Raw genomic sequence first — 26,873 nt, 5'->3', positions numbered from 1 at the left:
AAAGGGGGCTCTAACAAAACAGCTTGTTCTGTCTTTGACTAGGATGATGATGTTCATTTGGGAAGAGAATGCGTCATTAAGTCACTCTGCGTGTACCTCAGTGAAGACCCAGGGAGTCTGGTGAGAGAGTATGTGGTGAGTGTGTTTGCTTAAGTTTAGTATGTTGAGATGTTATATTTCATATTTTGTATAAGCTCTAAAACATCTACTTATTGTAATTTCTTTACAGTTAGCTAACTCATCACATGACATTGTAGTGATCTTAATATCCAAGTGGGTTGCTGTGTGTGAATAACCATTGTTTCAGCCAATTACATAAGACATAAGTAAATACAATTATACTAAATGTTGGGTATTTCCAGCTTTTCAAATGTAAAAAGATGATGCTATTTTTTTTCTTGGGCTCCTGAAAATTATAGTACATATTTTCCCTCAATGTTCTGCTATTTTATAGTTCAAACTATTAAAAAAAAACCATATTAAGCAATAACTGAAAGTAGATAATTTGCAGTCAGAGATTATGGTATGCCATTTAAAAGACAAAGTAGTGAGCATATTCGTTCATATTTCTTTTTACATAAGGAAAAATTACAACCCATGTGTGTGTGTGTGTGTGTGTGTGTGTGTGTATGTGTGTGTGTGATATAAATATCTGTAGTGGTCCAAAATTATGTGGAAATGCACAGTTTTTAGTCAAAGCTCATTCATATATGTAACGACAGCACCTAAACCTTCCAGAAAATTAGGGCGAACACTTGGAATAAGTGTGGTAACAGTCGTGTGAGAAGCTTTGTTGACCTGCTCTTGGTGCTTGCTGGCTTTATCTTGACCTTTGAACAGTCTCTTCCTTTGGGTTGCTCTCATCAGAAATTAATGAAATTAGTCAATACATATGTTTAGTATTTCCTGGACGCACACAGCATGTAGTGTAGTCGCTGTTTGCAGTTTGTGCATTCTACAGGCAGCAGATGAATCCCTCAGCCAAGAGTGCATTGAGGAGACCACAGTGGGAATATACATGCTCAAACGAAGCAATGCTAGTGATAAACCAGGCGACACTGGGATTATCATGCAGGCCCAGATTGTGTTGCCGGAGTTTTATAACGTTGCCTTAGCCGCTGCCATGTTGTTTGGCCTAATGTGCGCTTTGAACCTAAACTACCCACCTGAACACAAGTACACTTTTGAAGTGCTTCAGAAGGTGATCATGGAGCTGGAAGGTAACACACTCTCCAAGAAAGCCCAAGTCCTTAAAAACAGACTTTATCGGTGAAGTTGTTTTGTGTTGTGTTGTGTTGTGTGAGTAATCGCTCAGTAGACCATAGCTTGATGATTCTGTCTCCGGTGAAATTCCTCTTTTCCATCAATAATGTTCAGTATTTGTTAAAAAACTATCCAGCTTGATTGCTTGTAAGACTGTATGCATTTTTTCATCTTACGTCTTCCAGTTGTTGGACTTTTTTTTTTGGGTGGGTGGGAGGCTTTCTTTTCTGTTATATTTGTTTATGGAACTGAAACAATACCCCCCATTGTTTCAGTGCACATGCACATATTATGGAGCATTTACATAGCCTATATACATATACACATGCATGCATTCATATACACACACACAAAACATATTTTTGACGCTTTTATTTATGTGTTGAACATGAATATGTCATTTTGAGCAAACATAACTTTAATATGTTCAACAGATTTTTTATGTAAAACCGACAGATTTTTTTCATATATGAAAAAGGATTCAAGTCAAACGCAGTCTGTGAAAAGTTTTATCATTTAAAATTCTTTATGAGTGTGGAGGCAGAGTTTTTGCCCTGAATTGAACCTCTCAGGTAGATCTCCTTCATCAGAGGTGTACTGCCCCCAAGAGGCTCAACGAGTAGCCTTTCAAAAATTGAATTGCAACAGTGGAAGTGTTTGGGATTGTATAAACTTGCCTCGTGGTTGTGCTCACGGCTCTAAGGTCATTTTCATCTGAAAAGAAAGACAAATTCTGTAGAGTTTAAAAAATAATTTTCATACTGAGTTTAGTGTTCTTTAATTGTGTGATGAACACAGCAGTGTAAATTCTGACTCAGCTCTCTGTGCGCACAAATGATATTTTGCCCTGTGATGACAGCATTTCCACGCTGCAGCCTTGAGTTCCTCCAAACAATACAAATTGTGAACAGAGTGTGTGTGTGTGTATTGGGGAGGGGGGTTCTACCAGGCTTCAGTCATCTTGCAGTAATGACTATGTGTGCATGTGTATCCCCTATTTGTGTGTGGTACTTGTTGTGATCCAAATGTCACAGCTGAGCAGGAGACGTTGCTGTTTGTAAAGGCCATTATCTTGGACTCATTTGCCAATACTGCAATGCAGCTGAGAGTGATGTCTGTTCCAGGAAGTCCAGGGTTTGTCTGTTATTGCTCACTTGTTCCATTGCAGAATTTCACTCATTTGAGTGACCAGTGTCTTTCACACTGCTGGCTGTTTAGCAGCAGCTGAAAGATTAAAGGTGCCATATGTAGTCATTTTAAACATCCAAGTATTCTCAGCTAGCTTGATGTGATAATTGTGAGCAAATGAGACCATGATGGATGTGGTCAGTTGCTCATATTTCATGTAGGTAGTGTATTTGTTGTTTCTCAGAGCTACAGCACTTAATTTCCCATAAACTGTTGCTGGATAGTGGTTGTTATGGCTGATCAAGACACCTGCTGTTATGTTTATCTTTATGGAGAAGGATAATGTTAAGAGACTTTTTCTATTCATCTTTCACTCTTTCCATCATATGCACTGACAAAACATCACCTAACCTCTTAGTGTTTTCTGCCATAAAGCAATCCATCAGGATTTCTGTCAAGGTTCCCAAGTCCACACGTTCATTGCTGTCCACCAAAAGAAGGGATTTTAATATGCCGCAGACGTCAAAACTAAGTGATGCATGCAGAAAGTCCTCAGTGAAAGTGCTCGTTTGGTTTACAATTAGAATGATTCTCATGCAAACTAGAATGGATGTTTTAAAAGCGAGATGCTGCTGGACTCAATGGTGTGTGCTTTACAAATGCTTCTCTTTCAAAGCTTTTCTTATACGTTTTTAATGATTTTTCGCTGTGCAGTGAAAAGGCATTAGTGACTTTGATAATCTACTTTATATCTGGAAATTCATGAAGTCACTGTCGCGTTTCGCTGTAGTTCTGTTTGTTCACTCGGTCTGAAATGTCACTGACAAAGACCTCATGTGCGTCTTAATTGGAAAATTAAGCTGTCTGTTAACAAAGTGTGTCTGTGCTGCCAGCAGCTCGATCCAGCACCACGGACAGCGCCGGCTCTCCACAAACCACTGCAGCATTTTCAGCTCTACTTCGACTCGCCAGCCTTCGTTTCTTTTCGGTGTATACGACAAAACAGCACGCAGTTCAGCAAAAAAACGATTTAATAAACGGTTTGACCACGTGAATCTGAAGGATAAGACTTCAGTCAGATTAAGTGCCATTTAGCCGGACTGACAAGAAGACCCCAGTGTTACAACGGAGTCGAGCAACAGGTGTGTGCATTTTGCAGAGAGAGAAGGCGCCATTAAAATGACATTTTTCTGGATGGAGTTTGGAGTTGAGGCTGTCTGACACAAAAAATGGCTCGTTCGTAAAACAGCGAAATAAGAGACAAGGATACCCATATCAGTGACGGCATCTCACTGATACCCATATCAATGCCCCCCTCCGCTCCACAAATGTTGCCGGTTACGGTTCATATCCTGTCAGTCCGTGTGGGAACCACGTGTCTACGTAGCTGCAAGCACCTCGAGTGAGTAGCGCTGCATCAAGCTGCGCGGGCAAACCGGAGGGAACTTTTTGTCCTTCAGTACAAAACTCGATGGTATTTTATTTATTTATTTATTTATTTATTTTTAAGCTTGGGAAACACGCGTAATTGTTGGTTGCTTTAAAATATATCATGCGTATTTATTTTCACCAGAAGAATTTAACAGATTTCCATGTCAGTTGACAATGTTATTTATTTCCTAACTATACTGTAAATTGAAAGTAGTATTTTTAGCCTATTGTTTTTATTTGATCAGCCAATTGAAACATGTATTTTTGCTCTGAAAATGCTTTAAGCTACCACACATTCTTTCTTTGATATTTTTTTTATACATTTTTCAAAATACAGTGATAAGAATAAGAATATAAGAAAAAAAAGAAGAAAAAAACCGTATCCTCAGATTAAAGCGCACTCACTTAAGATTTTGGTGGTTCTTTTATTTTGAAGACGCCAACCGGAATACATGTTTTATTTAATTACTCTCGCTTTGTTGCTGGTTGGGTACAGATAGTCAGTGCACCTCCTCGCGCCCCACCGGCCGTCGGTCGTCTCGAGAGCTGCCGAAGAAGACGCTGAAACACCAGAGGAGCACGAGAGGAGCGCGAGTCGGACCCGGTCCTTTTCATCTTCTCCATCTAGTTTTTGGAGTGGCAGAGGCAGCGGAGCAATACTCCAGCTGCTCCTTTTCATCAGCAAGGTGAGGAGGAGGAGGAGAGAGGAGAGGAAGAGGAGACAGAGAGCAGCAGTATCTTGGCGCATTGGAGCTTATGGATTATTGAGAAGTGGAGGCCGAAACGTGTATCAAATATTCATAAGGACTTTTTAAAGAGAAAAAAACACACAGTGGGATAGTGCAGAGATTCCCCGCAGTGATTTACCTGCCCGGTCCGGCGCTGCATGCGCTCTCATTGACCAGAGAACCGGCGCTGCTGCTGGAAAGGGATTTTGCATCTAGCGTGTGTGTGCGCGAGTGTGTCTGAGTGAGTGTGTGTGTGTGTTTGGAAAGGAGCCCCCCTGCTGCAGTACTTGCCTGTACGGATACAGGGATGCCACCGACTTTCTGACGGACACCCGGTATCCGCACCCCTCCCCTCCCGGACGGACGGACACACCGACCCCTGCGATCCCCACTAATATGCAATGGTTTTTTGTGCAGAAGCCGACAGCTGCCGCGTACCGCCGACTTCACGCTAGCGCCGCCGCATGCCTGTCAGCCGCTGCCGCTCCTCTCCCCGCGCCGCGCGGCAGACGACGCCATTTGAAGAGGAGCGCTCGGGGGCTTTTCACGCCGCGGCGGCCGGGCGGCAGCAGCAGCGACCGATCCTCCGCCGCTGAGGACCACCGGCCGCTGGGGCAGCCGGAGGAGACCGCGGAGAAAAGCACCGCAGCGGTTGCTCTTTTCCTGCCGTACGAGGACGACGTCGACGCGGAATACGTGCGGTTGCTGGTCTCTGGACTTGTGGAAGAACCGGGCGAGAAACCGGGCGACGAGCCGGGCTTCCTGCTCTTATTCTTGTCTATGGTGCAGATTGGAGGGGCGAAGCACCGCCGAACTGAGCCCAACAGCTGGCAGGCTCTGCTGGCATGCAAACAGGGGGGCGGATCAGCCCCCATGCGGTGGGTGAATTTTAGGCTGCTGCATCCGGAGCACCTCTCGTCCCCCACCTCCTCTTCCTCCTCCACCACCTCCTCCTCCTCCTCCTCCCCCCCAGTCTCGGCCAAATCCATGCGGTTTATTTGGAACAACATTTTCAGCAAAGGATCGCATATGCTGCAGTGTCTTTGTGGCAGGAGCCTCAAGAAAAACAAGAACCCAACTGGTGAGTTTGTTGTGTGTGCGTTTCTCCTTGTCTGTGTGTACGTGAGGATGTGGGTGTCATAGAGAAAGACTTTTGTTTGTGCGCGCGTGCATGCGAGCGCGTGTATTCGCTCCCGAGACTGCACTGTTCGACTGCTTGCTGGTGTTTCTCTGCAATCGCAGTTGTGCAGCAAGTGAGTGCACTACGGGGGGGGGGGGGGGGCGGAAAGGGGTATGATGGGGTGGGGGGTAGTGGGGCAGAGGAAGATGAAGGGGTGATAAGTCATTAGGACATAAACTGACTACAGTGGCAGAGCGTGCAGAAAAAGAGTGCGTGCCGTGCGTGGCAGAGATGCTGCAGAAAATCAAGTCTAATGCAGCATGCAGACCCGTTCAGGCTCCAGTAACCTGCATGATTAAACAGCACATGGCCTTATTTAGACTTCCACTGTGGATATTCAGCGGCATACTGTGCAATAGGAGCGACCAGAGTGTGTGTGTGTGTGTGTATTTTTCTTATGGCTGCAGACATTTCGGTCAGACTGCACAAACACGAACATCTCCCCTCATGAGATCGGAGACTGGATGCTCAGCAGAGCTCCCAGCTTCTTCACACTTTAAAGGATCGTACAACTTTTTTCATTCTTCAGTTCATGTCCAACACTCGCGGGCAACATGTCCATCTCCTAAAGTTGGCTTTGTGGACATATTGAAAGATCAGTTGGGACATCTCTCTCTCTGTCTCCTGTCCCTGGCTGGCTGTGCTGATCAGCAGGGAGATTGAATTGAGCCGAATTCACCAGCAGCTCTCCAGACGGTGCAGGACACATTTGCTGAAAGCTTTGACCAAACTGAATAGTTTGCTTGGTTTTCCACCAGATTTTCCCTGCGCTCTGGGCGAGATCAGGACAGAGATTGACATTGGCATTGTGACAGGAAGTGGACATTGTTGACCTTATTGGTATATTGACAGTGTATCACAGAGTTGGCCCTCCCATACGATGTTTGAAGGGCAAAAGCAAGGCAACTTTTTGAAGTCGGATGGCACCCAGATGTGATGTTTTACGCAAATCCTTTACTAATGTAAAAATGCTAAACCCACACTGTAGAAATACTGTTACAAGTAAGTATCCCACATTGGAAATATCACTTAAAGATAGAAAATGTCAGGAAAATGTACTCAAATTAATTTTTACTTTGATTCTGATATAGTATCACAAATAATACTCAAATGTAACAATATTTTCTCACATCTCTACTCAATACATCCCATATGAAACCAAAGACATGAAACAATTCTACTTTTTATTCACAGTCCTGTATAAGTGGAGAGTTTAGACTAGAAAGTTTTTCAAATCTGTCCTGCTACTTTGCACTCAAGCCTGTTTAGACCATACTCTGAGTTAAGCCTAATGGAACATTTTCATTATGTGGACACTTATGAATGCCTCTTTAAGTCCTTTGCTGCATTTCTCTATGCATTAACACTGCCATGTGGTGGCATAGAGGAAAACATTTTACACTGACCAAAACTAATAGGCTGAGTGGTTATTCTGATGGTGTGACGAGGTCAAAGGCGGCAAAGCTGTGTCTTCTCTTTGTCCCTGAATGCTGAAGACATTTTCTTCAAAGCACGGTCCCTGAGGTCTGGAGCTGATGTGTAAAAAAAGGACAAATATGTCATAGATCAGATCTGTGTAAACACGCGTGTAAGAGAGATGACTTTCCAAGCTGTAAATATAGATTTTTATAAGACAAAAAGACAAATATAAGTATTTGTGCAGTTTACGAAGGCTTGCTGGTTGCTCTTTGTACTTTACCAACAAAGATTAAAAAGAAGAAAAGTGCCGCTGTGGGAAAACAATCGAGATAAACCATTAATCGTGCAGATTAAAGGTGAAAACAAGCAAAACAAACTCAATATTGATGTGCTGGCGCAGGTGAAAGGACTGAGTTTACTTCACGGGTGCTGAGCGCTCGTATGAACTGCAAAATGTTTGCAGCGTTTGGCTGCCAACAGTATGTTGCCTGCAATTTACTAAAGTGTCACACGACTGCTTGGGCTTTTGTTTTGTTTTGGTTCGCTGTGTTTCTGCTTTAATTCCTTTTTCAGACTGGGCACCTTTTTTTTTGATGAACAGGCTTGAAGCTAGACTATTTATAAGAGAACATGTGCAGTCTTGTGATACATAAGCAGGGATATTAAACAACACGGGGTACAACCTTTGAACTCATGGTTACTCCGCAGTTCAGTCATGTTGCCTCTTTGGGTGTGGAAATTATTAAATGGAGAGCCTTAAGTCTGCAGATGCCTCATGTTTTGTGTCATTCATAATGTGATATGATAATGTGTCATGAACGCTGAGCATACAGCGTGTTTACATCTTTCTGTGCTGAGTAAGACCAAAACGATGCATCATTCTCTACTTAAAGGTCCACTTACAGAAAAATCTATCTAATCTAAGACCCATTGCGTGTGGTGATACAGATAAGTTTTATTGGATCATTGCTAAGTGAATCAATATATCAGTCCACAATGATGAATCTTTACATCTTTGCTCGAAATGCAAAAAACCACAATAGGCCCTCTCTGGTGTTTGGTTTGTCCAACACGGTGGACTCTGCAGGCCAGGACCTGCTCCCTCTGTAGATAGAAAGACTCATATCAAAGTTAACGAAAACGCAGCAGTTCTTAGTCACATTCTCAACCCAGCTCGTCCACATACCTACGCTTTGTCTCGTCCTTGCGTACCTCAGCCAGACTTTGGCGTCTGTGGCCGACACACAAGAAGATTATATTGCATTTCTGTCCCCAAATCTCTCTAAAACGTACACACTGAACCTTTAACAAACAATATCATACAATAATCCTAAATTAAGATATACTTATGTGCTGTTTCTAGAGCTTTCAAACGCATCTCATTTTCTTCACCTGTATGGAGTTGGTTCAGATGTCATCACCTGAAATTTCAACGCAATGAAATGATGACAACTGAGCCAACTCCATCCACTAATGGAGATCATGAGATATGGTTAAGAGCTCCTGAGAAAGCTAATTAGTGACCCTTTAGTCAGGAAGACTAAAGTAATCACAACTTGAACATATGGATTCAAATCAATTTTGTGTGAGGCATCATGTCATTTTGTCATGGTGGAAATGACTGGCTCAGTGTTTCACCCTTCTTCTCTGGTGGAGAGCCAGCCACGCTGACTTGTGTAAATGGTTTTGGTGCCAAGTGATTGCAAACAGGAGCTCAGAAACTTGGCTTTTTGCATATGTTGATTTGTCATGTGAGGTGATTAGTTGGTGAAAGAATAACTCGCCCATCCATCCACCCACACACACACAATGGGAATGGGACAGTACATACTGTACACTACCTTTGAGAAAAACTTCCCACCAGCAGCAGGGACAATTTAGCTGTCACTTTCACTTTTAATTAATGAAAACATATGAACTCGCTCCCCCTGGCATGTGTGTGTGTGTTTATGCATGATACAAGTAGCAGTTGGTGGTGAAATATGGACTGACTGTAGATGGGGAGGAGGAGGAGGTGGAAGAGGAGGAGGAGGAGGAGGAGGCAGAGTTTTGCTGACTCAGCATTTGTTTTTTCCATATTTTTTTTCCCTCTAAATTGCACTCTTTAGTGAAGGTCCACCAGGAGGACAGAAACGCAGCTTTGTTAAGGGCGTTCCAATGTGTGTGATTCAGTTCAGAAGCGGTTTCTTTCTCTTAAAAGTAGCAGCTGTATATGACTGTGTTATACTCTCATATCACGGTTGACTTTTGCTTTAAATCTGCATTATAGACCTCCGTTCAGTTTTTGTAATTAGCAAAAATAAACACTTTATAATATCAAAGTGTTTGAATCGAGAAGCATCAATGGTTTTCCTACTTTTAGCAGTACTGAGACTGAAAAGCCACAGCCTGGGGTCATTAAAATAAATAAAATTGACCCTCACTGGGAGCAGGAGTGTGAACAATCAATCTACTCTTAGAGTTGGATATTTCTCATGCAGAAGTGGAAACTTGTGATGGTGACGGGAAGCTAAAAATTGTATTTGTAACTGCAGTTGTTTTGTTTGTCAACCCACTATTTAGAATGATACGTGTTTCCTGGCTTCAACCTCCTCATCGTCACGATCTAATCTTCCACGGCTATTCCTGACTAAACCCTCTTTTGTGCAGGCATTATGTAAGGGGGGGGAATCTCAAGGCAGGTGTGTGTATCAAAGGTGAGTAAATTACAAACAGGATTTGTAACGCTCAAGAAAGACTTTTGTGCTGTTGAAAGTAAGCGCATACTTGGAAATGATTTTAAGATCAAGTTCAAGTAAATCTAACATTTTTATTAAATGAGGCCCTGGTGTGTACAATAATACCCTTTCAAAATAGCACAAAATAATCTGTCAGCCACCAAGGCAGGCAAGGGCGGCTTCACTGCCTCTTCTGTCCGACACGCAACAGAAACTGATGAGAAACTGATGTATATGTTACAGCGCAGCCGAACACTGGGAGGGACTGGCAGGATTTATGGTGTCACATCATATGGCTGCCAACGCACGTCATGCTGTGAATCCATATAACTGGACAGGAAGGTTAAAGATGTTTACTGTGGCTGCTTCTTCTCATATGTTCCCCATTCTTCCCTGGCGTTACCAAACTGATTGACTGCCAACAGTCACTGAGAATATCTTGCTGTGCAGACACATTTTAGTGAACAATAGCTTTGCCTGTACTGCATAAACTTTGGTCAGAAATATTAAAAGCTATGCCACGATTTTCCTGTTGGAAGCCTTAATGCAGGCTAGATGAATCCTCTCTTTTAGAGAATGTGTGAATGGACTTCCTGTCTTGCAAATGGGACTCCCATCGTTTTCCTCCGGATGAACCAGCATCAGTATCATTCATTGTTAAAAAGAATAAGGCACAGAGTTACTCAATGTCATGTGTCCCGTGTGACGTGACCCAGATAGAGACGTTCACTCTTTATAGCACACGTGGGCACGCACACATGCCCGCTCACCTTCTCAGGGGAGTTGCCATTAAGGCATCGTTCTTTATATTTTATTCAAACGCTGGAGTATAGCGGTGGGGTTCGTGCCAGCTCGGATCTGTCTATGTAAGTGAAGGGCCCACACACACACACACACACACACATGCACACACACAGGCATGAGCAACACAGTCATATTATTTTTCATCAGTTTTCAACCTGCCAAAATTCTAACTAAGGAGATCTGCCTTTTCAAATATATATTTATGGATCAAAAATAAATTCATGTCATATTTTCCTCAAGCTTGCAACAAAGCAAATTTGTGTGTGTCTCTGTCTCGATTGCGTGCTGTTACAATTGTCCAAAGGTGATGAGTTGACAAAATAGTGACAGACATCATAGTGATGTCTGTCATCTAAGGTCACATAGAGGGTTTGGTGCAGTACTCTAATATGCTCCCTCTGTGTGTGTGTGTGTGTGTGTGTGTGTGTGTGAGAGAGCTCATTAGCTCATGGCCTCGCTGTCCAAACACACTGAGTCTGCAGAAAGACATCATGACTTAGTCCGCTTTTGTCTGAACACTCATGTACGTCATACTTCACACACAAATAACACACACTTGCAAGCTGTCAGCTAATCACGCCGGTCACAGACACATACAGTGCAGCCACACGGGTCAATTATATAATCAGACCAGAACAAACCAAACTGAACTGAACTTTGCAGGCAAAAAAAAAAAAAAGAGAAAAATGACCCAGCATTTCTTATGCATTTTTTTTACCGTGGTAAATTTGTATGGCTTCTGCTGTTGTCTTCTAGGTATGTCCAGAATTTCACTTAAGAACATTCAAAAAAAAAGAAAAAAAGACCTGACATTACCAACAGAATGTAAAGAAACAACAGAGTTGAGGTTGTGTTAAAGATGTGTATTGTGTTGCAGAGATATCTACTGATATTGGCATGCTAACCGACTAGCTGTCCTGTTTTGCAATGCCACTATGCCTGTGATTTGAAATGCAAAGCTGTTGCTGGGGCAATATGTATAACCTGAGGAAACTGCTCACTAATTATACCTAAAATTTGAAGCGCGTGAACACATTTGGTAGCCTGAAAACTAATTCCCCCGTTGCAACCACGTTAGCGTGTCCAGAGAGCTGTATCCTCCGTGACCGGCTAAACTAAAGTGCAGCACAGGTAACTTTATCGATATCTTTGTGCAATTAATTTGCTTGTCGGATTAGTCGTTGTTGGATATAACGGGACTTTTTACACTGTCTTAAATGAGACAGTGCCGCTGACTCTTTTCAAAATTCCTTACCTTGCCATTCAGTACTCTAAAACAGTAAGTGAGATTTTTGGTATGTGTGGAACTTGATGACTTAGTATTGTCTAAATTTATATACCAAACAAAGAGAAGGCAGAAAACTGTTGTAAGTGACGTAAGGAAATGGCAAACATGCCTAATGTAGATTTTATAGAATTAAATGTCTCATCTCCTGTAGAAAGTCGTTCTAGCGAAAACTGTTTATGTCTTTGGCCTGTCCCATGTATTTTTCATATATATTTTGCGTATAAAGATCTGCTCACTGACATTTTTGTTTAACACCGGCTAGTTTATAAAACCTTAATGTCTCTGCTACAAATGTTTAAGCACCGGACTCTGATGCTGTTGCATTTTTGCTTCTAAAGGACAGCACAGAGGCAAATGAGTGCACTTACTGAAGGCTGTCAAACAAAGAAATAAACCACAAGTGCAACCAGTGCTGCTGATTACAGTGTAACTCAGTTTGGATATGGAGACACTGTAATTTTGTAAATGAAGCAATGAGGAAAAAGAGTAAAGGTAAACGAGGGGAAGTGTGTGTGTGTGTTTTGTACGTGCATGCACGTGTGTGTGTGTGTGTGTGTTTGGACAGCTCTCGCTCCAGGTTTCTGTCAAGAGAAAGTGAGTGCCGAGTGTTATTTTTCCAAGTGCACTTAAAAAGCAGCAGGGCATCAAAGGCACCACTAAGAAGTGTTTTCACAGACTGAATGATAAGAAGCAGAGAACCACTTGACGACAACTCAGTCTCTCTCTGACTCACTGCGTAAAATGTGTTTTAATTGACGAACTTGGCAATGTACGCGGTCACTGTATTGTAGTGCAACAGTATTAAAGCATGAGGCTGATGATATTAGACTTTTTTTTTGTTATAGCTTTTCTTTTGGTTGTTATTTTTAATCACAAGCATCTTCTCACTCACATTCATACACAATAACATAAGCACAACCATTCAACTTTATGTCTTAATCCAAACTTCGGCACTTTTTACTGCAATTCTACTTTCGTTATGGTATGTCTGTTCTCTGCTAAGAGACAGTTCTCACCAGAAAAACAACCCCACTGCTTGTTTCTCCAAATGCTTAGGACAATGTGTCTTTTTTTGTTTTGATAAGAGACCTTTTGCATTCATGCCAATAATAACTCTCAGGGGCAAAGTAGTTATATCACAAACACCCCTGGGCAGCAAGTTGGGGTAGTTGAATGGGTGTCTAAGCTTTCAACTTCGTCACCAGACATCGTAGTTTGCATCCTGTCTCCTACCAGTCCTGAACACTGGATTCTTTAAAGCATGAAGGCAGTGATTAAACACAATCACTGAAAAGAGAAGCTAAATATAATGTAAACATAGATGTCAGGGCTAAGCTGCTTGCATTACTGATGAGCTCTCACTCTGTTGCTTTTTCTCAGCACCTCTGCTCTTAATCTCTGTTCTCCACTTCTCTCCTCCTCCTTTGTTCTGCCTCTCCCTCACACACACACACACACACACACACTTCTCATCTGCCTTAACCTTTTGCATGATGACAGCCCAGCATGACACAATCGCCTTATCTGTCCCTCTCGCTATGCTAGTGTGCGTTCACGTCTGAGGCCGTGTTGGGGGAGTCCAGGGAATTTAAGGAGTGTTTTCACATGAGTCCAATGGGCTGGTGTCTACAGGTGTGTTTGTGTGTGTGTGTATATGTGTTAGTCATGGATTTTGAGTTTATACTGAAGGTAGCAGAGAGGAGAATAAAGGCTGCTTTGGGAAAAACTGAAGCAGGTAAGACACTCTTTACACTGGTGACAGCTGTGTGCATCAGATGGAGACACTAAAGAGGAGAGTAGAGAGGGCAGGATGATGACTAACCTTTAAAATAATTACTAAAAAGAATAAAAGTATATGTCGCAACCTCCAACAATGTCATTCATGCAGTCATCCAAATACACGTCGGCTGTGGCTTATACTTTTATTTGGCTTCATCGTGATTTAAAGTCGTTTTCTATTCTTTGCAAAAAAATGTATTAAAATTCATTTGCCAGTTTGTTGGGACTATAGCTGCTTCTGGTTGGTTAAAATGACTTCATATGATAGATTAAGATAATATCTCTCCTTTGTTAACTTGAAATGAGGACAATGCCCCCCCCCCCCCCCCCCCCCCCCAAAAAAAAATCCTGCCTGTTATCACTTTGTGCTAAATAACACATCATGAAAGACTGAAGGCAAACTTCTTGTGACCTCATAAACTTCACTGTATAGAAAAATTAAAAAAGTAAGACAACAGAAAACCAGGCAGTGGCAGAGGAGGTACACTTTTACTCAAGTAATTATACCGCAGTATAGAAATACTTGCATAAAAGGCTCATATTCAAAATTTTGCTTGCGTAAAAGTACATAAGTATTAGCATTAAAATACTTTTAAAAGTAAAAGTGCTCATTATCAGAATAATATTTATTAGATTACAATTACTGATGCTTTTGTAGGAGCCGTATATTGTTTCACTGGTGGATTATTCGTCTTTTGATTTGTTTGGTCTGGTTGCCACGGTGATATGGTTTGGGTTAATGACTTTATGTTTAATCTATAATGATATATTAGTTATTTATTTTTTGTATTAATGATCTGAATCTGCAAAGTGGCTAAAGTAGTATAATATTTGCCTATCAAATGTAGTGGAGTAGAAGCATCAAGCAGCAGAAAATGGAAATAGCCAAGTAAAAGTGCAAGTACCTCAAAATTGTTCTTGAGTAAATGTACTTTGTAACTTTCCACCACTGCTGACAGGCTTGGCACATGGAAAAATGATCCTGTCCGTGTTAAACTAATCCCATCCAGGCGGGATTTAAGGGTTCTATAACCGGTTTGATTTGTGTGATTCCTGAGCTTGGGCTCCTTAATTCTTACAAAACCTCTGAATTTGGACTGATAATGAGAGCACAGTATGAGCTGATGTGCCTTTTCTGGTTTTTGATAAGTCAGGCGTCACCCTCCAGCCTCTGTCTGAAGGCCTCTGTGTTATATAGCTGTCAGTGATGTGTGTGTGTGTGTGTGTGTGTTTGGTAGACAGATGAGGTCATGATGCTCCTTACTGAAGCTCCTCATCTGTTGCTCCTGTCCTAGCAAATCTTCTTGTTCCGTTTGCGTACCTGATTTGGTTTTGTCCTCGTGTGAGCGACTGAACCGCCTTTTCATATTCACTTTGTGTCGGTCACTTTCTGTCTGCAGCCAAAAGATAAGTATGTGTAGCTGTGTGTGATCCTTCAAATCTTTAAACTATTACACTTGGTAAGCATTGTGCTTTTAAGGAAGAGTCATAACACACTCGCATTCTCACACAAAAAAAGCTGTCATGATGAATTAAACCAACACCCCCATGAATGCACGTGCTTTCCCCTCATCATATGCTTATTTAGTGCAGACTTCAGGTGTGTGCAGGTGAATGAAACTGACAGTACGTCGTGTTAAACAAATAATGATGAGAATGTTGTGAGTTCTTACACATGTATATTGTGTAATATGCAACAGAAAAAGAAAAAGGAAAAACAGAAGGGAATAAAGTTCATTTATCATTCTACAACAGGCTGTATAGTGCCATGCTAGTTGTATGCTAGCTGTAGTCCTTTTGATGCTATTCGAAAAATATCCTATAAAGTGCTATCTATGCTATTTACTTATAGCCTAACTTTATTTGGCTATGCTATGTTGCTAATACATATTGCTAACTTAACTCAAATGGATGGGGAAAAATGATCATTCTGTAGCACACTGAGAGGAACAAAATTGATTTTCAGATTAGATTCTGGTTTTAGTGGCTCAAAAATATATGGCTATACAAGTCCAATAAAATAGTTAGATAGACGCTTCACAGTTGTGTTTGACAGTTCAGAGAGACACATACTCACAACACATACTTATTATTTTTTTCCATGAATGTTAAGTTTTTGTTGTTTTACAGTTTTTTAACTGTTTTTAGAGGCAGTTGAACTGAATGGCACAGTGGAACACTTTTGGGTGCATAGGTTGGTTTTGAAAAATATGCAGTATCTGCATCCTTTGTCTTATCCTTTATTAGAATTTGATTGTTTGCTTGCTTGTATTTTTATCCACATGTTCTAACTCCTTCGGTTTATTGTGATGACGTGACTTGAAAGCACATCCTTTTAAAAGCAGTTAACAAACAAATCATCTAACTTTTCTAAAATTGCCATGAAACGTGATTTTATTCAAACTGAATGGGAGCAATTTAATTTAAATTTTAAAAAAAAGTGCTTTTCATATTGTGTTTTGATGGTTAACACCAGTAATTAAAACGCTCTGATCAACTGGCTCTTGTGATATGAGAAAAATGGGAGCAATTTCATGGCTTTTTTGTACAATTTTAAATGATTTGTAATGCATGGTAACACTCTGTCATCTCTAATTAATTTGCCTGTTCTCACAAAGGCCTTAGATAATGGACCCAGTCAGGAGGTGATTATAGAATTATTATTTTCAGTATCCAACTTTGGGTGCGCTGTATTAATGTGTGCGCCCCCTTTCAAATCGCCGTACCTGTGGCAAGTGTTGCTCTTGTGGATTAGTCTTATGTCGAATGTGCTCCTCAAGTTTCCCTTTTTGCTGTTCACGCTGCTGCTGAGAGGCATTTCTGGACACATGCACACTTTGTATACATGGTTGCATGGATGCAAGGCATAAATGTGATGTCACGCCCCATCTCATCACTCTGTTATTTATCTAAAGGGACAGATCTGCTGTATCGCCTCAGATTTTGAGCTTAAAAGGCTATTTTTTAATTGTGCATGTTAATTTTTGGACATGCCAGGCTTTCACCAACTGACCAGAACCATGTGAAAGATCCTTCTCCAAAAAAAGAAAAAAAAAATGCGCCACCTGCTCAGTCATCCTCTTCCTCCTCCTCCCCCTCCATTAACTAACTGTGAACTTTTCTCCCCAGAGAAGTGTGAGGAATAACAAGTTTTTTTCTTTCTTCCTCCCAACAAAATAGCTGAAATAAGGCTTTGTTTTACCCAGACAATAGCTGACTGGAGCTGCTGCAGAGAGAAATAAGCTTAAGTTCTCGCCCAGCATGTGCACGACTGTGGGTGGCACTGAAAACATTCTCCTTTGTTGGGTCTTAAATGCTTAACAAAGTTTTATCTCTTGTCACGCTATCTACCTACGCTCTCTGTTCCTGTTATTCAAAACTAATTTTGTATCTTATTCAAGTCAGGCGCACATAAACAGGAGTATCCGAAAGTGCTCGGCAAAGAATAATAACGCGTCTGTCAACACAGCTCTAATCTCCTTCTTTGGGAAAACATGGAGCAGATAGTTGACATATTGTCACAGTTTGTCATGCTCTTAAATAGCAGAACAAAGTATTTTAAACATGTTAAAAATGCTGTTAGAAAGAATCAAAGAGTCAAATCAAATGTATGGACTTGCATATGATGCCCGAGTCCTGTGACGGCGTCACCGACGCAATCAAGCAATGACCCGCCTGAGACGTGACTGACTTGACCACGGAGAAGTCAGCGGGTTACAGCGAAGCAAACACGCCGAGGCAGGAGAATAAAATCAGCGTCATTACTCACTAAAGGGCCAATACACTCAAATAGGACTGAGAGGAACAGGAGAAGCGTTGGTTTGGGAATTGTGGCTTCTCTGAGTTTAGAAGGGTGCAGCAATGCTCACACACACACACACACACACACACACACACACACACACACACACACAGAGAGAAAGAGAGGGAGAGAATAAATTAATTAGTCATGACATTAGGTTGCAGTCTGCACTGTAATCTTCTGACTGGCTTTATTCCTTCTCCTTATTACAAGATAATTCTTTTTTGGGATTTGCGACTTTGGTGCACACCTGTACACAGGTGAGTTTTATTGAACGGTGCTGCTTTGTACTTTAGTGCTGTGCCTCCATATCAACGGGAGATTGTGTTTGGTCACTAGCTGGCTCAAGGAATGTTGCAAGAAAGGGAGTCATGCAAGAGTTCACCTTCTCAAATGCAGTTCAGTCACACTAAAGCGACCTCCGTTATACCGCAAAACTCTTTCCCTGTGGTTCAGTGTGACCCTGAATGGTGCTTTCATTTTCTAAGTACTTTAATGCCTCATTTTAACCATGTCTTAACCACTGCAGCGGTAGATCAGAAGGTAAAATGAACAGTGTCATTACAGTCATTTGTAATGGTTCTGGTAGGCACTGGAAGATCCGAAAATGCTCATAAGTGATGTTTTTAGAGTCGGTGACAAACAGCTCATTTTGTCATTGAGTTTGGCGCACTGATTAATGGAAAGCTCAATCAATCAGTCACGTTGATGACTGTGTTAAAGACCAATATGCTAATAGTTGTTTTAGTTAGATTCTTTGAAGTCTGAAGCATATTGAGTCATTATTTCATAGTGTTGTTGTCTTGTTGTCTGGACGGTTTAGTAGAAAATGGCTTTGTTGATGCATAGAAATTAAAATTACACAAATGAAAGAATCTATGTGGCTTCCTTAAGCTAGAGTGTTCTTTAACCTAGTTAAAATAAAGTGATGGCAAACACTCTCCAGGTAGGGTAGTGGCCGAATTCAGGTGAAAACTGAAGACTCTTCAGTCTGCCATCAAATGTTGTCACGGTGTGCAGGTTAAGTAGGGAAGTTAAGTAGATAATAGAGAGAGGATTAAGTGGTATCATGGCAGTCTGCTGGACGGACTGCACTGCACAATCTGTTTTTAATAAATTGCCCAAAATGAATGATCCATTTTTTCTTTCCTTTTATTTCTTACTAAGATTTGCTATGTTATCTTTTAGATTCATTTCAGTGAGATCATTCATACTCATTTTTTTTTTTTGCATTTATTCACATTTTCACATCATATACACTAAATAGACAAAAGTATTGGGATAAATGACCATTACACCGGCAGGGACTTTAATGACTTCTCATTCTAAACACACAGGCAGCTTTGCAGCTATAACAGCTTCTGCTCTTCTGTGAAGTCTTTCCACAAGATTTTTTTCTGTGGGAATTTTGCTCATTCATGCTGTAGAGCATTTATGAGGTCAGACACTGATGTTGGACCAAAAGGCCTGGCTCACCATCTCCGTCTCATTTCATCCCAAAGGTGTTGGATGGGGTTGAGGTCAGGGTTCTGTGTGGGCCAATTTATGGAGCTTTGCTTTGTGTCTATACGGTGTATTTTCATGCTCTCTGTCCTCTATCCTGCTTTGACTTTCAGCACCTCCTTAATTCAAACTCTTATCCCACCCTCCTCCACTTCCCCACAGCTCCACCCTCTCCTTCTCCTCCCCTCTCCTCCCTTCTCCCTCTGAAGTTTGGACTTTTTGAGGAAAGATCTGGGGCGATTATATAACCGCTGTGACGCAGAAGTCTTCCATTTTCAACTGTTGTCATTTTGCATGTAAAATTGTTACTGATGACTGTCGAGCCCCCTGCTATACCTGCTCCAGCAGCTGCCTGTGACCACTGAGCTCTCAGGGAAAATGGAGGGAAATGCCTCAAAACATCGTATCGAAATACTGCTTTTATGAAGAACTCTTCATATAATTAGACTGCACCGAACCCTATATCCTTGCGGAATTTAGCATGAAAATAATGTGTGACTTTATTTTTAGTAAAAATTCAGCAACCGACAGCCATAATGGATGAAGTAATGTTAGAGCAGACTGCTTCTTTTCACACACAACCGGTGTCTTCAGTCTGTTTTACACTTGGTCACTCTGGGGAAAAGGCTTGACTAACACGAATTGACTTTCACTGTTATGACTTCACACTTCAAAGCACCAACAACACCAGAAATATTGGAGCAACACTTCCCAGGGATATCCCTTCTTTTTTCTTTTTTTTTTTTAAATGTCCCTCAAGCTTTAAATGGGGAAGCTTTTATAGGCGAGATCAATAATAATATATGATGTATTTAGAGAACTACAGTCCGTGAAGCCCTCACTCGTAATCAATGGTTGAGAGGGACGCAGCCAATCAGAGCTGAGGTTACTGAGAGATCGGGTGGAAGCTAACTGAAGTGTGGTAAAATTGAAACCTGAGTCCTACAGGGTCAAATGGCTCACAAATGCAAACGTTTTTTTTCTGATTCCGTGCTTTGGCTCAGGTCCTTCCAGACTGAATAAGAACGTGTGGCTCGGTTCAACGTGACCATCGACACCAATCTGTTTGTACTCGTGTCTCTGGCTCTTCCGTCATAACCGGTCCCCCCCTCGTCTTCGTCCTCTGTATCTCTCCAGTCTATCTACTGTTCTCTTGCAGTCAATTAGATCAGCTTCCTTGTCTGCCAAATTAGTTCAAAGTTTTTCTTGTTCTGCTAAGAGCAACACTCTCTTCAGGAAAACCTAGTACTACCATCTCCCCACCTGCAACTTATTCAGATAAGATATGAGTTTGTAAGAAATAAAACTTATTTTTCCTTTTGCGTGGCCTGGTATGACTAGTACGATTGGCTAATGTTGGCAAACTCTGGACAAACTTTCCTTTGTAGCTGATCCTGAGTCAGATTGGGGACTTTGTGACTCTAAGCTACACACTGACTTTTAATGTAACCTCAAACATATCTACAGCTTCTATTTAGATACAGCAGGAAATTGTCAGAGCAAAAGACTTGTTCCTTTCTTCCTCTGTGATGATGCACATAACTTTGTCTGTGGTTGCTAGGTTACAAAGACTGAATGTCACACCCCATTTCCCCCTATCAAAAAGTTAAATTTGCGGTAATAAAGGTTACTTTAAGCATCCTGACTGAAACTGATTTGACAGGAACAAAAACACGATATATGATTTGTCCTTGTGAGACGCATACACCCGTAAATCTTCGGATCTTCAGGTGTAACAGAGAGACAGAGGAGTACGAGAGGAGGGGGATTCACTAGAGACAGCAGACAGAGATGGAAGAAAAGATGGGGGGGGTGTGAATGAATAATTTAGTCCCTCCATTCCCTCTCTCCTCCTCCTCCCTGCTGAGTTGGTGATGTTACAAAAGATAGATGAGCACACTAGAGGAGAGGAAAGGAAAGGAGGGAAGGAGATTGGACAAGATGAGAGGAGACGGGAGGCAAAAAAAAGATGGGAGGAAAGGAGATGAAACTAAGAGCAGAGAGAGAAGAGGAGGCGAGTAAAGGAAACACCAGGAGAGGAGACGAGGAGGGAAAGGAGATGAAAAAAGAACAGGGAGGAGACGAGGAGAGGAGAGGAGACAAGGCAATGGGTTGAAGGGAGGTAAGGGGAGAGGAAACAAGAGAGGAGAAAAGGTGAGAGGGAAGGATAGACACTGTTGTTTACTAGCTTTTTTTGCCTTTCAGCTGCAGTGTATGTTTTTGTGTGTGTTTGTGTGTGTGTGAGAGAGAGAAACCCATCGGCAGAGCGGAAACATAAAGTCAGAGTCGCAGCACGATGAATGTAATTGATGCCAGATGTGTGTGTGTGTGTGCGTGCGTGCGTGCTACCCTCTCAGCATTCAGCAGGTGTTCTCTCTATATCTCTCTCCTCGCTCGGAGACCCACCTGCGTCACTAATCACTCGTTACCTAGGTAACAGTGGACTTCCCCGTGTCTGCGCTTCCATGAGTGTGTGTGTGTGTGCGCATGTGGGCGGGTGTCTGAGTGTAAATTATGACTCATCCTGCTCAGTTCAGAGTGGCTATCCTCACACTCCTGTCTGGGGAACACCCACCCACATCTGTCTGTCTCTCTTTCCCCTTCCTGTCACTCCATCTCTCTCTCTCTCTCTCTCTCTTTCTCCATCATCATCTCTTTTCAACTCTTTCCTCCTCTGCTGCCCGCAGATGGAGATGATATTTCTGGCCGTTTGATTCAGCGCAGTGTTTCAGTGTTTACCTGTTGCTTTCCCTTTGTCAGCTGTTTGCTCAGAGCAACGGCAGGACCACAGAGAAAGAAAAGAGCGCCACCTACAGAGATGCTGTTTGAAATAATAATTGTAACTTCTGTTGATTCAACGGATAATGTGAACAGTGTCTGAGGGTCATATTCACAACCAGACAACCCCTCTATACCACAAGCTTATTTAAGTTTGATTCCAGATTAATTAAACAGCATACATCGTATTAATTTAGAGGTTTTGGAGCGAGGAGGCAGAGGCGGCTGTTTGAGGGGCAGGGGCGCCAGGTTTGTGCTGGGGGGGTGACATCAGCACACAGAAAGAAAGTTTGGATGGTTTTATGATGAACCTGGTTAAGATTATTTATGTGATTCAGATTTAAAGCTATAACAACTATATGTCTGCAATTAAAACACAAAGGGAATTAACTGTTTAACTATTTAAGGGACGTGGAGGCCAACTATCCAGCCTGTGTGACACTTCATGTTTGTCTCCAATTTAAGGGCTACTCAGAGGGTAGGCTTTACTGCATTTTCTTCACTGGAAGAACACTCTAGAGGACGCTTTTCCATGTTTAATGTACCCAAAAGGAGTCCACATGTAGAGCCAAGGTACTTCAGACAGAAACTGATATTAATCCTCTCGGTGAGAAATCGAAACCGAAACAGATCAGAAACCATTCTGCAAAGCAGTTTGCTGAGTTATGAGCTCAGGTAGAAAATCGATCAAGTATACACCATTGTTTGTGGACACCTGAATATTCCACAAATTTATATTTTTGAGCTGGCTGCTATAACAGTATTTTCAGATTTTGGAAGGCTGGCTGCAGGGACTGTATTTGGCTTTGAGGATGTTGAGATCCAGGAAATCTTAAATACAGTGCTGTACAAGTACCTTTAATATTTTCCTTCATTTGGTACTAAGGAGCCTAGTCCAAAACAACCCCAAAGTACACAAAAGTATGGTAGGAAAGCACATTTCTCAAAACAAGAATCTCGTGCTTCCATCCAGTTCCCCATCTGGGCTTGAGCACAGTTATCCTATTGTACTATATATTCATGAACACACAGAAAAATAAAAAGCTCAGAAACAAACAGTTGTTGTCATCCTCCCACACCCAACATGTTCAGTACTTCTCTCAAGGTAGTCAAGCAGATTTTAGTGCGTGTGCTGTACAATAACTCGTTTCTTCCTGGCAGGCGTAGGCAGCCCTCCATTCTTGGTGAACAAACTCTTGGAAATGTCAGCGATGAATCTTGCTTTCTCAGTGCTACTGCTTTTGATTGGTTCATTGGGTTTATTCACGTTAATATGTTTCTTTTTTGTGTTTTTAAGCGATACATGGATGAAAAACATAATTATTAGTTGAAGGAGTCGAACAAAACATACTCGGCAAACATCCTGTTGTTTTTGCTGTGTCTAATGTGCGTTGTTTGAAATCTTTTGATCAAAAGTATGTGTTCCTTATACTAATGTGCCTCACTTTTAACTTAATGTGGTCCTTAGAACTAATAAATGCACTCAACAAGACAAAAGTATTGGGGCACCTAACTGTTACACCAAGATGACATTAATGACCTCGCATTCTAAACACAGACAGCTTTGCAGCAGCTTCCACTCTTCTGTGAAGGCTTTCCACAAGATCTTGGAATGTTTCTGTGGGAATTTGTGCCCGTTCATGCAGTAGAGCATTTGTGAGGTCAGACACTGATGTTGGACCAAAAGACCTGGCTCACAATCTCTGTTCCAGTTGGATTGGGTTGAGGTCAGGACTCTGTGTGGGCCAGTCAAGTTCTTCCACACTAAACTCATCCAGCCATGTCTTTATGGAGCTTTGCTTTGTGCACTGGGACACAGTCATGCTGGAATAGAAAAGGGCCTTCAACAAACTGCTGCCACAAAGTTGGAAGCATAGCATTGTCCAAAATGTCTTGGTATGCTGAAGCATTAAGATCTCCCTTCACTGGAAGTGAGGGGCTGAGCCCAAACCCTGGACAACAGCCCCATAAAGAGGGGTGTCTATATACTTTTGTCTATATAGTATATCTTGTTTATATATATTTTTTTCCTAAGGTTGGCACTAGAGGAAAGGTTATGTAATTGTGGTGTTGGAAGAAATTTCATGGTATTCCCAGAATGATTAGATTAACCTCTGAATTATCAACAAGAGGATTTACAACAAATTGCTCTTTGCAAAGTTACTCTTAAGTGTTTGACTTATCTACAGCTATTATGCGGGGTGAACATTCTGACATAACCTTTTTGCTCACATTTTCCTTTTTTTTTTTTTTTAACTCTCATCAGTTATGCAAGGTCACGTCTCTATTTTTCCGAGGTACAGTACATGCTGTCATCCTCATTGCAGCTTCTGCCTCCTAAAATCCTGCTGACAGTTTGAATGTAATGACACAAGGTGACCCCTGCCACACATCTCTACCATCTGCAGCACATACTTTTTGGATAAACTCACCCTTCGTGCTAGTGTCTTCCAACAAAGTGAGACTATGAAGATGCAGGGAAGGTTTGAAAAACATCTTTTCTGTCTGGTGCTGCATTAGAAACTCATAGGAATAATAACAAATAAATACAATCAATATATATCCTCTAGAGAAGGTACAGAACAATGAGAGGGTGAACAGTGTATAAAATCAAAATCCATACGAGGGTGGATTGGAGGGAAGTGTGAAAGAAAGAGGGATTTCGGAGAAAGACAGGGTGGATGAGTGCTGTGTTCTTTTAGTGCATGTAGAGGGCGCTGTTGCACCTGTCTGAAGAAAATTGTGCAAAGGCAGACATGCAGGAAAGCTTCAGATACAACAGGAAAGAACAGGAGTGTGTAATGCAATGGGTAGATGACAAAAGTATTTCATTTTTATTCATGAGCAGTGGTGCATATTTCTGTTTATTTGCATGATTTGTGTGTGTTCTTGTGTTAATCTGTGTGTGTGTGTGTCTGTGCTCTCTGCCATGGTGGTGATGCTGGAAAAAGTTGATGGAAGGAGAACGGCGTGCAAAGAACTTTTCGTTTGAAGTTTAACAGCCGTGTCCCGCCTTCCTCGGATGTTATAAAAAGCAGCAGAAGAGATGAATTTTAATGCAAATGTAGCTTTGATTTATTCATAACTCCTTCACTTGGACTGACCTGGATAAAACTGCGTACACACCAACACACTCATCTCTCTCTTATTTTGTGTTCTTTTTCTTTTTCTTCTTCTCCTGCTGTCTGGGAGAGAGACAAGCAAGGGCGAATGAGTGGTTTTCTTCTGTGCTTAAATAGTCGTGTGTCAGCAACATAAGGGACAAAATGAAAAAAAAAATAATAATCCTGTCAAAGACTGCGGGGTTTACCTGCTGAGGTGGGACCAAAGACAAAGAACCAGGATGACAGACTGCTGCTGCTGCTGCTGCTCTGTCTGTATCAGTCTATATGATACCTTAACAGGACCAAGAAAACCAAGTACGTCAGGATGAAAATGAAAAAACATAAAAGCACTGAGACATATTCAGTTCTCAAGGATAAAACTAATATAAGCTCTTGTCTCCATTCAGAACTCCATTTGTTTTTATAGTGTTTTTATATGTTTTTCAATTTTCTAATGCTTTTGTCTAGTTTCTGCAGTCCCTCGCTGCTCCTGATCATTATGTGCCACACACGGTGAGCTACCACTGTGTTATTGATGCACTAAAACTGTTAATGCTGTTGTCAATGGCGATGTCCTGTTGTTGGGCCTATAGACGCGCTCTGGTGCCACCTAGTGGGCATGAGAGGGGAAGTACATCACATTTCTGTGATACCTTGGAGAAAACTGAGTGTGTGTGTGTGTGTATCTCTGAATAACACACACACACACTGTGTCCCTCCACCTTTGCGTGTGTGTGTTATTCAGAGATACACACACACATGCAGAGGTGGAGGAACACAGTGTCAGAGAGAGAGTCTGTTCGCTGTCCACGGTGCTGAAGTATTTTGGTTCAAGTGTTCTGACCATCTCCTCACGTCATGAGGCCTCAAAGCGACAACTGATTATTTTTTAATCACGTATGAATCATCTGCTGCCCCCTCAAGTCCTTTCTGCATCCACTCAACATGGACTAGAATACCTGGGAATAAATAGCACTTTAATTTATTGTGAATGATTTTAAAGGCAAGAATTTACTTAATATATCATGGAGTATTTTTTAAATGGAGCCACACTTTTAACAAAACAATCGAAAGAGTTATAGTATAACAACGATCTATACTGGGGTCGAAAGGCTTTATCCCCTTGGGGAAATGATTGCAATCAGCATATTGAATGACAATCAAGCTGTTAAGCAATCTTATATGCAAAGCTGACATTTGCTGCTGACAGTGATTGAAGTGGTTCATCCCTTTGGATGATTGCGATAAGGAAATTTCATCAGATCCATGCAAAAGTGGAAATTATGCCTCATTGTTGGTGCTAAAGGAAATGTAGGACAGTGTTTTTGAAGCACAAAACGTTCCTGAGACTTTTTAATAAGATGTCAGAGCGTCTTGAGAGAATTATTCTTTTCCGAGCTGATGAGCCGTGTCCCTGATACAATGCTGCTTCCACCCCGCCTTTCAAAAACTGACACGGTCAAACTCTATAGTCCATTATTCATCGCAAGGAAACGTACGACTGGAACAATGTGTCGCGTTTTTTTCTTTGATATCAATTTGACCAGAAGAAAGGAACGTTTCATTTCTGTGTGTTCTTTATGTCCAGCTGGGTCCTAGCCCAACTCTTTGTTCCAGGGTCATGGCTGACCTACATGCCGCACCGGAAAGACAAACTCATGCTGAAATTTATGTGTCTGGTTGTACAATGCAGTTATTATTATCTGTACCATATCCTTCACTTGATTTCGTAACACCGCTCAAGTGTGATCACAGCATTTAAAACCTGATACTGACCCACACGTTGTCACGGCGTGGAGGAAATGTGAGAGCGTACTGTATTCAGTCCTGTAGTATAAACTTACAGCTGGCGACCTGTTTGAAAGGTCTGAGCACATGTACAGTAGACAAACCAGACATGTGAGGCCGCCGGCCCTCCAGTTTATCAGCCAATCAGTCGCGCCCTCCGC

The 26,873-nt window shown here is 41.7% G+C and overlaps 1 protein-coding gene across 2 annotated transcripts in view; it reads left to right on the top strand.

Moving 5' to 3' along the window:
• Positions 1 to 26,873, top strand: part of LOC124055481 (fibroblast growth factor 14-like) — a 54,709-nt gene that overhangs the window by 1,414 nt on the left and 26,422 nt on the right. For both annotated transcript variants that reach the window (XM_046382383.1, XM_046382384.1), the window contains one exon: positions 43 to 135. The gene's annotated coding sequence lies outside the window, so the exon portion shown is untranslated. The remainder of the gene's footprint in view (positions 1 to 42; positions 136 to 26,873) is intronic.

Source organism: Scatophagus argus, chromosome 24, assembly GCF_020382885.2.
Source record: "Scatophagus argus isolate fScaArg1 chromosome 24, fScaArg1.pri, whole genome shotgun sequence".
NCBI classification, from domain to species: Eukaryota; Metazoa; Chordata; class Actinopteri; family Scatophagidae; genus Scatophagus; species Scatophagus argus.
The sequence above is the reverse complement of the archived record's forward strand: the minus strand, read 5'-3'. Positions and strand labels throughout refer to the sequence as shown.